This window comes from Anser anser (genome assembly GCF_964211835.1).
Source record: "Anser anser genome assembly, chromosome: 2".
Taxonomy (NCBI): Eukaryota; Metazoa; Chordata; class Aves; order Anseriformes; family Anatidae; genus Anser; species Anser anser.
In genome coordinates, this window is record NC_139721.1 from 95,665,687 (window position 1) to 95,680,978 (window position 15,292).

The following is a 15,292-nucleotide window of genomic DNA, read 5'->3' on the forward strand; positions in this document are numbered from 1 at the left end:
GCACAGCAGCAGCAGGTATTTCACACTATTAACATGGATTATTTATACTTAAAAGCAAATGAAACCATTTTGTTAAAAATACGCTTTCCTAGATTAATTGAATTGACCTGAAACTTGACTGCATCAACATCTTTTGCTGTTTTTTTTTTTTTTTTTTTTTCCAGTCTTGTACTTAGCACAGTAAGAAAAGATTATTGCTCTCCTCCCTGGATATATGTGTATGCATGGATGTTTATGAATGTGCAACTCTTAATAGACTAATAGGTGTATATTTAAGCATTCAGCTTCCTTTCTTATGCTTGATTGTTTAGTTTCAACCTGTTAGATGCTCTGAGAGGAAGGTATGCACCACGGCAGGGGATAATCTGGTAACCCTCAAAAAGCAAAAAATAGGGGAGAGAGGCTTCCAGACAGCAGACTTCCAGAGCATCTCATCCATCCATTTTCACATCCTTGTTCTATGGGGTAGGATTTCATTCACCCCCATGCAAACAACTTTCATGGTCATCATCTAAAAGGGATGTAATATTGGTGCAATCTTAATCCTTTCCTTCCCACCATCATGTGCAGCTATGAGTTTCTTTCAGGAAGTAGAGAGACTGTAGTCTCAGCTCTGTTGGCTGAGCACACTCGCTGTCTTGACTCTGATATATTTGTCAGGATGGAAAAAATGCCAGTATTTTCCTGGTTGATACCAGTTCTAGACTGTAGGGGTTTGGAGGGAAAGGATTATATAATGAACTGAAATTATGATGTGATCACAATATCAGAATGAAAAATAACAGGTATCAGATAAAAACCTATAACTAGCCCAGGTATGGAAACACCTGTAGGGATCTCCAGGTGTCTGTCCAAACCAATAGATAGTTTGTTTAGATAGGTTTCAGGTCTGAAACTACACTAGTAGTCCAAAAGTACTGCAATGGCCTGAGCAACTATTTTATTTGTTGGTACTACATACAAAGACCAGAATTCAGTCCTTATAGTATAGCCAAGCCAGTTGGGGTACCATTGATTTAATGCAGAAATACTATCCAAATCCAGTTATCAGTTCCGGATTCTAGTCACGCCCTGACTCTGCTTTATCATTGTACTATTGCAGTGGCAAAATCAGAGGAAAATTCATGCAGAAAGGAGAAATTATTCTAAGACCACTAACAAATCTAGCAAAAGGCATGACTAGAGCAGAAGAAATAGCAGTGAAACCTAAGGAAATGCTGGAGGCAGGAGTTGAGTACTATGATATCTTTAAAGAGAGGTCGTTTAATTTGGAGAGAAGTTGCTGAAGGAATTTGGATGTGTGGATGGACTCCCTGAAGTAAGGATAAAGGGAGTAGATGTGGATGCAGCATTCTGATGAGGTGAAAATTGAGAAGGAGGAAGAAGCTCAGAGATGAGCAGGAGGTTACAGGAATGCAGATGGAAGTGGGAGATATTTTTAGCCATCAGACTGAAACTCGTGGATGCATTTAATGCTAAATCAGATGGAAAATAGAAAACAGAGAGGTGTTTATAAACCACCAATACTGAGAATTTGAATGAGCAGAAATGGTTGGGAATGGAGGAGTGAAGCTGTATGTGAGGGGGAAAGTGAGGTGCTTGGCTTCATTCTGTGAAGTGTGAGTGACCCTAGGATATCCAGGGCAGGATGTAAAGAGGCAGTCAGACATGGTAGACTGAACAGAAAGGGAGAGGTCAAGTGTAGAAAGGTAAGAATCATCCCAAGGAACAGAAGAGCAATCTGGACTGAGCCCTGAATGCTGTCGGAGGAGTGGTTGCAGGGAAACATTGGAAGAAAGAGGATGAAGAGTTACAAAAGTTCCAAGACAAGACAGGCGAGAAGTGGGGAGATGACACAAGTGGAGGTATTTTGAAAGTGTATGGTGGTTCTACTCAGCTGGGCAGCCGAGCTGCACCACAACTGCTCTCTCACTTCCCCTCCTCAAGGAGGGAGGGAGAGAAAATACAATAAAAGGGCTTAAGGGTTGAGATAGAACAGGGAGATCACTCAACAGTTATTATGACAGGCAAAACAGACTGAGCGTAGGAAGATTAAAGAAATTTATTACCTATTACTAACAAGCTAGAGAAGTGAGAAACAAAGGAAAGAAACTAAAAACACCTTCCCCTCCCATCTACCCTCTGCCACCTCCTCCCCCCAAACGGCACAGGGGAACAGGGAATGGAGGCTGTGGTCAGTCCCTGACACTTAGTCTCCACCACTCCCTCACGGTCACTCTCTGCCCCTGCTCCACGTGGGGTCCCTCCCATGGGATGCCGTCCTTCCCAAACTGATCCTGCGTGGGCTTCCCACAGGCAGCAGCTCTTCAGGAACTGCTCCCACATGACTCCGTACCACAGGGTCCATCCATCAGGAGCAAACTGCTCCAGCACAAGTCCCCCATGGGTGGCAGCTCCCCCCAGGCCCCCTGCTCCTGCATGGGCTCCTCTCCACAGGCTGCAGCTCCGGCCCGGGGCCTGCTCCTGTGGGGGCTCTCCATGGGCCGCAGCCTCCTCCAGGCCTCATCCACCAGGGGCTCCTCCACAGGCTGTAGCATGGAGATCTATCTGCTCCATGTGGGACCCATGGACTGCAGGGGGACAGCCTGCTCCACCAGGGGCCACTCCACAGGTTGCAGGGGAACATTTACTGCGTGATTGCAGCACCTCCTGCCCTGCTTCTGCACTGACCTTGGGGGCTGCAGGGCTGGTTCTTACTCCTCACTTTCCCAGCTGCTGTTGTGCAGCAGTTTTTTTTCCCCCTTTCTTAAATCTGCCCTCACAGAGGTGCAAACAACTTATTGGCTCAGCTCTCTGCAGTGGCAGATCCTTTTAGAACCAGCTGAAACTGGCCCTTACCTAACGTGGGGCAGCTGATGGACTCTTCTCACAGAGGCCACCCCTGCAGCCTCCCACTACCAAAACCATGCCACGTAAACCCAATACAAAGTGCCAGAAGGATGAAGGGGAATGAAAATACTTTCTGAACTTAAATGTTGGAAAGTGACTGATAAATGTGTAAAGAGGGAGCTTGAACTAGAAGAGATCCAGGTGCACTGGGACTGTGCGATGCTAAACATCTTGTGGTATGTACACAGCACTTCTAAATGTATTCTGATTTCAGGGGTCTCTGGGAGGGTTGTGGTAGTGCTGGGTCATAGTAGGAGATAAGGTTGATGAGCGAAGGTGCAGTGGTTACAGAGACAAATATAGGAAGAAGAGATTGGCTGGGCTTTATTTAAAGTGTTCACACGCTGAATCCTAATCTCAGTCTCTTGCAGAAGCCTGAGCCTGGATCTGAACCACAGTTTAGATACATCTTCACTTTACTGTGGCAAGAAAAAACTGTAGAGGTTCAAAGGTACCCAGAAATTACCTGAGCAAGTGACGTAGGTTACCATTGATATTTATGCAAACAATCTGACAGGAAAACTTAAGTGGCAAACAGTTAATCTCTGTATTGAAAGAGAGGGACTGCACAGAGAAAAGTGTTTTTTATTACTGTGAAAGACTGGGATTTTCAGTTGAGGGTTTCTGAGCTCTATTCCCACCTCTGCAGAGGATCTCTGGGAGGCTTCAGACATGCCTGTCCAGGTGTTGTTTTGTACCTCAGTTCCATATCTGTAAAACTGAGATAATTGCATTTCCTTTCACATGCCTGCTGGTCTGTAAATAGACTATGAGATCTTCTGGGGAAAAAAGAAATAGGTGTCTCACTTGCTGTTTCTATGCTTAGTGCCAAGTACTGTGGGGCTCCAGGATTTTGGGGCCCCTACATGCAAGTGCAGTGGAAATATAAATAATATTAAGTATACCCCAAAAAGTCTCCTTCAGAGCTCCTACCCAGTCTGCTTATCATATGTTTCCATAATTCAGGTTTTTGCTATTTAAGTGGATACGATTATGTTATACATGTATGAAAATCAGTGTGGACTGAGATACCATTGCTGTAGGAATTCCAACACTTGTTTTTGTGGTGTCATCCCTTTTCTAGAGCTTCTAGATACATACAAGTTCAAAATTGAAAGTGTACGTGTGTTATTCTCACCTGGACCTCAAGACTTTCTGCTTTTTTTTTTCAACCAGAAAATTTTAGAACATTTATTTTATCATTACTTCAGAGATTGTCTCCAAGGTGATTATTTTCCTTCCCACAAAAGTAATTATTAAATGAAATGGTTATCTTCTAGACAAGCTATAAGCCCTGCAAGAGTTGTGTATAAAAATAAGTTTTCCTCCACTAATTCTCACATTATTTCAAACAGTAGCTGCTCTTCCATTGCAATCTCTAGGGTGAGTGCTGTACATGGCTATGAGGCATTGCAATCATTTACAATTGTACCTGTTTAAAATCCTAAAATATTTTGAAGAAGAAAAAAAATAGACCTCACAGAATGTAAAAGTAGAAGATAAAACCAGCATACCTGGTCCTGCTGTGAAATGTGGAGACCTGAAAAACATGCTTGAGGTTTCAAAAGCCAATATAATTATGCAGTGTGTATCTTTAGTCTCTGAGGTATAGTTATCTTAAAGAAAGGGTGGGGGGAGGCATGGGCTTACATTGCAGGGTGGAATATGTCTCCTTGACAGCACAGATCATAAAATTGGGTTATTCTTGTCAGTTGAGCTCTGTAGTGTCTGATTTGAGGTGGGTATGGTGCAGTGTCAGAGGAAGTGGTTGCAGTCGAGCAGAAGTATGCCTCGCCCCAGTAGTGCACCTTGCCCCCACCAGCATCATTTTCTGCTCTAAAAGATGAGTGCCCTCAGCATTTTGTGGGGGGAGATAAATGTTCCTTTGTAGGAAAAACGGCGTGGTCTTTACTCCTGATCAGGAGGTCCTATACTTTAGAAAGCTTGCAGTGAGCACAAGCTTTGTACCCCTCTTATGGCCATACCTACAGAAATAACACCAAGCCTGAGGGCAAGTCCATGAGCTGCTGGTGTGTGTCTGTAGTGACTAATCCGTATCCTGTTAAACTGCCTATGCCAAAAACTTCTGGTCCCAGAGTAAACCCATTGTGTACAATTCCAGGCAAGTCCTTGCTGTGGCTGGCAAAGGGGAGTTTGCTGGCAGCGTTGCCACAGGCTGTCACCCAGCAGAGCTCTGGGATTGTTTCACAGAGCTTGGGAAGATGTCTTGGCCCAAACTGCAATATAATTTACAGTATTGACTGAAACGGTAGGGAGAGTATATGTAGCATTGCAGGTAGTTCACTTGGGTAAATGAGATAGTATGGGGGAAAAAGGTGTATGCAACATGACATCAATCATACACAAGCGCGTGTCTAAGTCCTTTGTTTACCAGTGATAATTCCCAGGTCCCTATGGGAGAAATATTAACAGCCTCTTCTGGGAATTCTGTCTGTCATTGATTTGAGAAGCTTTAGGAACAACAACAAAAAAAGTTGGAATTGCTCACAATGGCTCGGGGCCCACTCATTTTTATTACACGGTGTTGACATGTAGACAGTGATAGGAGGACACAGCAATTCTTGTCTTTAGAGAGCAGGCGGCTGGCTTGTTTCAGGCCCATCTCTTCTCTCTGATTTCTCTCCTTTTCTATGCTGTAACTCAGTTGCCATCTTTTAATAGCATCTTATCACCCTGCTTTCTATTCTGAGAACCCAATTTAAAGTATTAGGATATATACAACATACACCTCATAAATACAAACATCAGGACAATGCTGAACATGCAACAAAAAAATCAGTTGTTCATGGACAGTCCAGAAAAGCAAATAAAATGCCAGCAAGCATGATGAAAGCAATACAGCATTTCCTATATTTAACAGTAATGCTCTTCTGTAAGTATTTGTTGTCATTTTGAGTAGCAGGCCTAGTTTTGATCCTTCTGTATCAAGTTAGCTATGTCAGAAATACAATACAAAACTGTGTGATAAACTGTGAAAGGCCACAAGTTTTCCACGTGTAAAGGGAGGCAGTGTGGAAAAGGGGCAAGATGCAGGTGATGGCACAGGTGATGGACAAGCAGATTCTCTGCTCACTTTGCTATTACCAGAGTGTTTCAGACCATATGATACCGACCTTCCTGAACAAACTTGGCATTCTGCTTCTTCTTGCATCACCCCGATGTTCTAGTTTATGCTCTGATACTTGCCTGGGTGTGCAGTTAGTTTACTGTTCTGTGCTCTGTCTTTTCTGAGTGCTTCCCTATTTGCATAGCAATGTTTTTATTTATTTTTTAAGGTGTAGTTGGCCTGTTTCTTTCTTAAAACTTTGCATTCTGTAGAAGAAAATGAGCTTCATTTTAAATCAATGATAGGAATTCGCTCATTAATAACATCACTTCCAGTGAGAGCTCAGCAACAGAACTGTTGCTTACGTGGGGAAGAGATCAGAAGAGGTAATCCAAGTCAGTATTCTGCCACATGAGAGTATTTCCTTTCTTCTCTTTTAGTTTCACTTTTTCTTTTTTAGTTTGCAATCAGTGCTACTTTACCTCAGTTTGTGCTAATATAATACCTTCTGTCTCTGTTTAGAAACAGTTAATATCACATCATGAATAGCATTAGAGTTCCCTTAAAGGCTCCCTGATTGATGAACAAAACCTATCCTTTTGAGTATACGGTTGTGTATATATAACATTATCATTCATTGCTCAGAAAAGAGGTGGGCTCTCCACAGTAATTTTTGTATTACAAGTATTTATTTCTAGATTTGTTTCAGTGGCTTGTAGTAAATGTACAGTTACTCCTTTGTATCTCCTAAGATTGCCTTTTTTGTAATCAGACAGCATAACATCTAGCTTCCTTTTGGTGTCACTGCCAATTGGCCAAAGTAATTTCAGGAGCATGGCATACGTGTGTGTGGTGCCACCTTGCTAACAGTCTGCTGGGGTATTGGAGAGTAATTGGATGTGGTTGTGAGCTCAATCAACGTAACAGCCATGTCTCTCACGCATCATCCCAAGTGGGATCACCCAGAATCCAGGCACTGGAACAATTGAAAGGCAGTATCAGAGTGTATGGTGGGTGAGTACAGCCATGGGTGGATGTTGCAGTCACTTTCTTAGAAACTGGAGGGTGCTGTGACCATTTCCATTATCTAGATGGATGAAGCAAAGCTGCAAAGAGTTGAGGTTGGGACGTACTTGGAGGCCCCACCTTTCCTTTGTGACTTTGATTTGCACGCTTCAGGAAAGATAATGATGTTCTTGACATCTCTTTGAGTTGAAAAATTGTCCTCTTACTGTTGTTTTGGCTCTTGTGAAGTGACATGAATCTCCACTGCTCTGTTGGTTCTAATCTCCTTGTCTCAGGAAAGATTCGGCAGGGAGAGACAAGGTAATGTCTGATCTTGTCACTGTTTTGTCTCCCTGACTTTCCTGGCATTGGGTCCAGCTTAATCGAGAAGAGCAAAGCCTCTGCCTTTGGCTGAAACTTTTAAATTTAAAAGAAGATGAATTATTTCTGTTGCTCTGAAAAACAATGAACACAGTATAATTTAAATCAAAGATAAAATCAGTAATTTTGAAGTCACCTGCAGTAGCTTCTTTGGAACCACTAGATGTATCATTCTGGATCATTTTTGTTCAGGCCACCCTTTCTAAAAATAACCCCGTAGTCATAGTGCCCATCAGCCATCCTGAAGATGTGCTGTTGAGAGACAGCCCATGGACAAGCACTGTCCCTCCTGGAGAAAAACCTCCTGATCCCAAGTGTGAAAACCTACTAATAAGAGAAGACCAGGCCTGACTGACAGTCTCTGGAGATTTTCTTTGTATAGATAGCAGAAATTTTTAAGATTTTAAAATATGACTCAGGAGTAAAATCCAAATATTTCTCAAGATTATTTTTTTTCCAAAAAAAAGTAACATGGTGTCAAATATGTCCAAAGAAGCAAGGAGGGTAGGTATCCCCATGTATGTGTTTTGTAGCGTGCTCGTCAGGAGTAAGAGACACATAGGCTCCAAGACCTTGGTTTGTATAACTGAGATTTGCTGTCTTACCCATTTCTTTGAGCATAACTAGGAGAGGTGTTCGATCAAAGCTGTTTACTGGCTCTCTGTAGCCCAAAGGTTGCAATTTAAGATGTACCTCCTTTTCTGCAGGTAGGGCCCATGTTACCTGTTGCTTTAAACATTCTGTAAGGAATGTAATATGTATGCCAGATATTCCTTAGCCTTTCTCCCAGCCACGACCAGGATGACAGGTTTAATGCTACTGTTCAGCAGACACCCTCCCCTATCACTACTAAGAGAAGGATCTTGCCCTCTGTCATCTTTTGTCTGACAGTTTTCAGGCCATTAGTCTAATGGCTTTTTGCAGTATGAGAGTAGGGAATAAAATTAAAATGGATAAATGGATCCAATTATTTAATTTATCTTGAGAAATTTTGGTAGTAGAGGATGCTTTTTATTTCACCTTGCCTCCTAAGGGAAGTTGATTATGTGTTTGAAAACTGGATAGTAATGGTATTTTAAACCCTTTTCTTTTAAAGGTCTGGAAGCATTGCAATGTAGTGATGGTAACACTGAGAAAATCAGGTCATTTCAAGAAAGGCATGTCCAAGTTTTGTTAGAAATAGTTGATAATAACATTCTTTATTTTCAGCAGTGGGCTGAGGGATGTACAGTTGCAGCACAAATGCCACTGTCCTGAATGCTAATTATCTTTCTAACACAGATTCTAGAATCAGAGGGAAGTGATGGTAAGTTGTCTTGAATGCATTGGAGATGTTGGAATAAATAATTAGACTAGTCATTAACTATATCCTGACAAATGAGTCAGGCCTGGAAATGCCACTGTGGTCTACTGCATCCATAGTCCATGTATTAGAAAGCATCTCAGAAGTATTAGTGATCCATACATTCACATCCACATGGACTATATCTGTGGTCCCTACTGTCAGCAGTCCATGTCATAAGGACTATGGCGCTGGCTTTATGTCCCTTTACACATCCATTGTGCAGCTGCTTTCACATTTCCAATATTCAGATGCTATCTGATGCAACATGGGTGCAACATCAACATTTGTTTTGTTTTGTTTTTGTTGTTATTTTTTAAGCACTAAGACTTTTTCAACCTTGTTATTGGTAAAGCAAAGAAATAAATGAAAATTAGCAGAAATGCTCTTTCTTCTGCATCACCTGAAATTGAACTGATACAAAGAGCATGTATCATGCTACTACTGAGCTTTACAGCATTGCACCTTTCTCATTTTACTTTCCAGTCTGCTTAAAATGTAAACCCTGGCAGAGATTGAGATGCACAGCCAGAACAGTCAGCAGTGCTAGTGCACAGATGTAGATGGATGGCCAGTAGAAACAATTCGAACCAGAGGCTCATTGAAAGACCTGTTCCTTCTCCTCCTCCTGTGCATCAGCAAGGCAGGATGCTTTCCTTACACTAGCACAGAAGTTTTATTTAAGTAGCTTTGAAATTTGGTTTTGGCCAGAAGGAAAAAACAGGTGCAGAGACTTCTGTGGAACTAAATCTGAATTGTACCCAACTGAGAAATAGAAGAGCAAAATGACTAAAGCTTTCATTAATATTTACAGCCCCAAGGTAATTGTCTGCTGGTTTATAGCCATAAGGGTAAGGGGTTGTCTTCCAGCAGTCTGCTGTGGCGCTTAAGATTGGATTTACTGCCTGCTCCAGCATCTGAATTGAGAAGAACAATTTCTGACTGTCTAGTCTGTGTGGCTGCCAATCTTCAACTCCTCTAGCAGTGGTTGGAGAGAATTAGGCACGATACCTAAATGGGAAAGCAGGGAAGGACTCAACGAAGTTTGGTTTATGCAGCTTCCCTACCTCAAATTCCCTCCCCAAGTGGCAAGCAAGTATAAACATGGTTAGATTCAGGAGGTATTTCTTTTTTTCTTTCTTGTGTGTCTCAATAAAATACAGACAGCATGGTGTCTGCATTGTTTGATTCTAGGAAAGTACTCAAGTTACTAGTGTGAGACTGGCTTTCAGTGCACTTCTATCATCACACAAACACCATTTTCCTTGTGCTGTGTGTGGAAACCCATCAACCTAATAGAAAACGCAGAGATCTTGTAGTTCCGATGGACTGATCCTTCTCTCTCCTGTTCATCTCAAGTTGCCAGAGCAGCCAGTTCAGTCAACTGCAAGACAACTATCAGTTCAATAATATATTTCCTGCCATTGCTTAGGAGCTCATAAGACACTTTTTAGCAATACTTTTCTTTGGATTTGTTTTCTATTGTTAGTGTTTTCTGCCTCAGTCTCCTTTGGACATTGGGCACTCTGCAATAAATATATATTAAAAAAAAAAAAACAAACTTTTACAGATCTATATGAAGATGAGTGGTAATTTTAGAAATCAGCCTCTTCAAACTAATACAGCTATTGCCTGTGTTTGGTAGACAAAGAATATGTTGTTCTTTATTTGCTTGACTGTTAATGTATTTCAGATTTTTGTAATATTATTGCATTTGTTGTATACCAGTCTCCATTTGTATATGTTTATCTGTAGGTACCCATAAGCATATCTGTTTTATTAGTTTGTTTCCTCCCTTGTACAAAATGCTTGGAAAAATTGTCATTCTGAGCAAAAATTGTCATTCTGAGCAAAAAGCTTGAGATACTCATCTAGATGCCATGGCTCAGGCCAGTCACTTACTTGTGAAAAATGCTCTTTAAGCAAATAGGTTTTCGAAAATTTTCGGGGAACTATAGGCCTGTTAGTTTGACCTCAGTGCCAGGGAAGCTCATGGAGCAGATTATCTTGAGTGTCATCATGCGGCACTTGCAGGGCAACCAGGCGATCAGGCCCAGTCAGCATGGGTTTATGAAAGGTAGGTCCTGCTTGACGAACCTGATCTCCTTCTATGACCAAGTGACGCGCTTGGTAGATGAGGGAAAGGCTGTGGATGTGGTCTACCTTGACTTCAGTAAGGCTTTTGACACCGTTTCCCACAACATTCTCCTCAAAAAACTGGCTGCTCATGGCTTGGACTGGCGTACGCTTTGTTGGGTTAAAAACTGGCTGGATGGCCGAGCCCAAAGAGTCATGGTGAATGGAGTCAAATCCAGTTGGAGGCCGGTCACTAGTGGAGTCCCCCAGGGCTCAGTGCTGGGGCCGGTCCTCTTTAATATCTTTATCGATGACCTGGATGAGGGGATGGAGTGCTCCCTCAGTAAGTTTGCAGACGACACCAAGTTAGGTGCGTGTGTCGATCTGCTCGAGGGTAGGAAGGCTCTGCAGGAGGATCTGGATAGGCTGGACCGATGGGCTGAGGTCAACTGCATGAAGTTCAACAAGGCCAAGTGCCGGGTCCTGCACCTGGGGCGTAACAACCCCAAGCAGTGCTACAGGCTGGGAGATGAGTGGCTGGAAAGCTGCCTGGCGGAGAAGGACCTGGGAGTACTGGTTGATAGTCGGCTGAATATGAGCCAGCAGTGTGCTCAGGTGGCCAAGAAGGCCAACAGCATCCTGGCCTGCATAAGAAGCAGTGTGGCCAGCAGGTCTAAGGAGGTGATTGTCCCCCTGTACTCGGCTCTGGTGAGGCCGCACCTTGAGTACTGTGTTCAGTTTTGGGCCCCTCGCTACGAGAAGGACATGGAGGTGCTCGAGAGAGTCCAGAGAAGGGCAACGAAGCTGGTGAGGGGTCTGGAGAACAAGTCTTATGAGGAGCGGCTGAGGGAGCTGGGGTTGTTTAGCCTGGAGAAGAGGAGGCTCAGGGGAGACCTCATCGCTCTCTAGAGGTACCTTAAAGGAGGCTGTAGAGGTTGGTCTATTCTCCCACGTGCCTAGTGACAGGACGAGGGGGAATGGGCTAAAGTTGCACCAGGGGAGGTTTAGGTTGGATATTAGGAAGAACTTCTTTACTGAAAGGGTTGTTAGGCATTGGAATGGGCTGCCCAGGGAAGTGTTTGAGTCGCCATCCCTGGAGGTCTTTAAAAGACGTTTAGATGTAGCCCTTAGTGATATGGTTTAGTGGAGGACTTGTTAGTGTTACGGCAGAGGTTGGACTAGATGATCTTGGAGATCTCTTCCAACCTAGACGATTCTGTGATTCTGTGATTCTGTGAAAATCAGGTATGTGTGGCAAAGACTCTAGTTTAGGTGGAATAGTGTATGTGCACATTTGGTGAGCTTTCTCCATGACTTGACATTTGACTTGATAGAAAGGAATCTGTGATACTTGTTGAAAGTTATACAGATCCTTTGTCCAAAATAGATTTGTATTTAAAATTGAGAACACTGTTCTCCATACAGTTATATGGACAGAGGCAATTTAAATTGCCAGAAATGCTGTGAAAAGGTTATTTTTTTTTTGTTAAATATTTGCTTGGTGTCAGAATCTTGATAACTTTGAGAGGAACCTGCAACATTTAGGGAAGTCAGATTTCATAGTTTTGTTGCTTTGTACAGTGCCAGCAGTGAAGAGGTGAAAAAAAGATAACGCTATTTTATTGTAAGGAATGTCAGGTTTTGGTTGGGTTTTATCCTATTTCTGTATTAAAATGAATTCTCATGCCTGTCACAGTTTCATTCGCAACATTGCAAAATGAACTTAGCTTCCAGTTTCATGGTCAAGTGGCTCTTCATAGGCACACCTTAACATGCTGCTGGGGTGCTCTGCTTGCTTTCGTGGCTTGCAACAAGCTGCTGGTTTCTCTCTCAAACACCACAGAGAAGGGACAGTCCTATCAATACAAAGGAAAGCACTCGTTACAACCATACTGTAATGCCTTCTCCACCAATTTGTTTTTTTCTGTAGGTGAAATATAGCATGCTGGAAAGGTCCCTTTTACAACTTCGGCCAATATAGTCCTCTGATATCAGTAAGGAGGCAGGTTTTAGTGTGCAACCAGCATGTCGTAACCCTACCTGAGAGGGTCAATAAATAATTTAGTTCATCTTTTTTCACTCCTCCAGCTCATCTCATTAATGTGCTCATCTTGAGCAGAGGGCCATATTTTTGCTTCGTTTGCAAAACGTTCATAGATCTGAGCACTTTTGTCCCCAATTCCCAGGATGGTCATTCAGTCACTAGACAGATTTGGTAAGGTAATCCTGCTCCTTGTGGCCTTTGCATTTCATTCTAGTGAGGTTTCATTCTAGTGAGGTCATGATTTCATGTGTTTCTCTCTGCTAACACTATTTCAGTGCATAAAACTGATGGAACTATTTCAGTATGTTTTTCAGTGATGATGTTTTCTTGGCTCTCCATAGTACTTTTCCCCTTAGCTTTGATTTAAACTCTTTCTCATTTTTCTGAGCTATTTCTGGTTGCTGGACTTGGAATTATTCATGAACGTGAAGTTACGTGCATAGATCCTTTCCTCGACTGTCGTGTTTCTTAGGTGGATATAGCAATTTGATTACCTGATCAGCTCCGTCATTTTTAAAGACAGGGTAAATATATACTTGTGTATGGACCACTGCAGGCAGAATAAATTAAGCCCAGAGGCTTTCCTCTGAGTCTGCAGGGCAAAAGCAATATCCTGCAGAGCTCTAAGACATTTAATGTTAAAAAAGGAGGGCAAAAAAAGTGAAATCATAGCTATGAGATCCACACAGAAATACTCTGTGTATTTTAGCCAGCAACCCAGCATGCTTTATTCATGACTTTAAAGGAGCTGTGGGCATTTTTTCTCCTCTGGAGTATTCAGCTCTGAAACTCAAGCCTCTACCATGAGGGCCTAAACAGAAATTTCACCTCAGCCAGGGGTCTGAACTAACCATCACTTGAATTGATAAAAGAATTCCCACTGTAATGACAATCAGAGAAGACCATATGTAGCTACTTTTAGGTACTCAGAGGAGAAGTATTAGTTCTTACTTTTAATTCTTGAACATGGATACAGGCTGTCTCTTTAGAGAGTCCAGTCACTACTTTTTTTCTAGGCTGTTACTGATTTTTCTTTTTTTTAAACTCAGATTTATGCTCATTATAAATGTGCCATTTGGTATAATTACTCTTCTCCTCTTGGCTGACTTCCAATCAACTTCTTTAAAGAACAAAAATAGATGTTCCATTTTCCCAAGAGAAGTAGTATAGAGTTTACAAGGGATTTTTTTTAATTTCTAGCTCTTTAAACTAGGTACCTAATTCCTTCTCTCCTGACCAATTAAAGTAATTAAAAGCTTCATTTTTTATCTTTATGGTAATAGTGGTAAGATGGTACTATTATCTTTAGAAGGTTTAATGTTTCTAAAGCTGTTTCCTGGATACGATTACTTTTAATAAGATGGCATGTCCCTCTCAGGTTTCTGAATAGTTTAAAGATATGCCTTCTAAGGAACACATTTTTAGTAAGATAAAGTAAAAATACTGGATATTCCTACTTACAAAAACTTCAGAAGATAAAGATCATAAATTGATCAGTTTATCAAAAAGTCCCCTAAGAAATTAGAAGCATTTAAAATATGTTTTGTTGTTGTTTTGTTTGATTGTTTGTTTTTGTTGTTGTTGTTGTTGTAGTTGTTGTTTTTTATGGGCTTTTTTAAAATAGACAGCCTTTAGCATTAGCAGTCTGTAGAAAGGCTGAACACTTACTCAGGGAGAACTTCCCACTGGCTTCCATTGAGGGGCCTGTAGAACAAGGTGCTGTTCTGTCTCAGTCCAAATGGCAGCTAGCAAAATGTGAGCCACAAGTCTGTACACTTCCATCGACCACATCCTTTTCTTGGATTACCTTTATACTTTGCAGCTGAGTAGAATTTGCAGTTCAGTACTGTATAAGAGAGAAACCCCACTACGAAAATGTGATCGTTACCAGCTTCTCCAAGAAGACACTTTAACGAGTTGCAAGGCCTTCATTGAAACAAAAGTAAAGAAAAAATGTTGTGAACTAGTTCTTCATTGTGATAAATTTAGGAGTTGAAGGTATATGGGCTTCAGCACATTTTGTTGTTGTTGAGTGGATTGAAGACTCACCTGGAGGAAGGCAGCTTCTCTGGCTTCCATAGTCATGGCTTTCAAAAAGAACTTAAGATATGATTAATGATACTTTTCTCTAGACTTGAGGAGTTAGGGGATGACTCAAAGATGGTTAGGACTGCCTCTGTTACTTAACAACCTGAGCATCTGTACAGATACAGCCAGGAGCCCTGAGCTGTGTTGTATAGTCCTATCCGCATGTGTTGGATCAGTTATTGGTGTTGCCATTGGGAGATGACCACTTGTAAGGTAATGTTCACCAACACCACTGCAGCAGTTTTGCCTTATAACTTTTTTTTTTTTCAGTGTTAGAGCGTTGAATTTTTTGGAGTTGAGAGATTCCATCTCCTTCTTGTAGACTCTGCAAAGTACTTTCTAAGAAGCTTTAAAAAGTTGTATTTTTTTAAATGCTATG

The 15,292-nt window shown here is 41.8% G+C and overlaps 1 protein-coding gene across 19 annotated transcripts in view; it reads left to right on the forward strand.

Annotated features, from left to right (window-relative positions):
- PHACTR1 (phosphatase and actin regulator 1) overlaps positions 1 to 15,292 on the forward strand; it is a 359,571-nt gene that overhangs the window by 203,041 nt on the left and 141,238 nt on the right. The window lies entirely within an intron of this gene.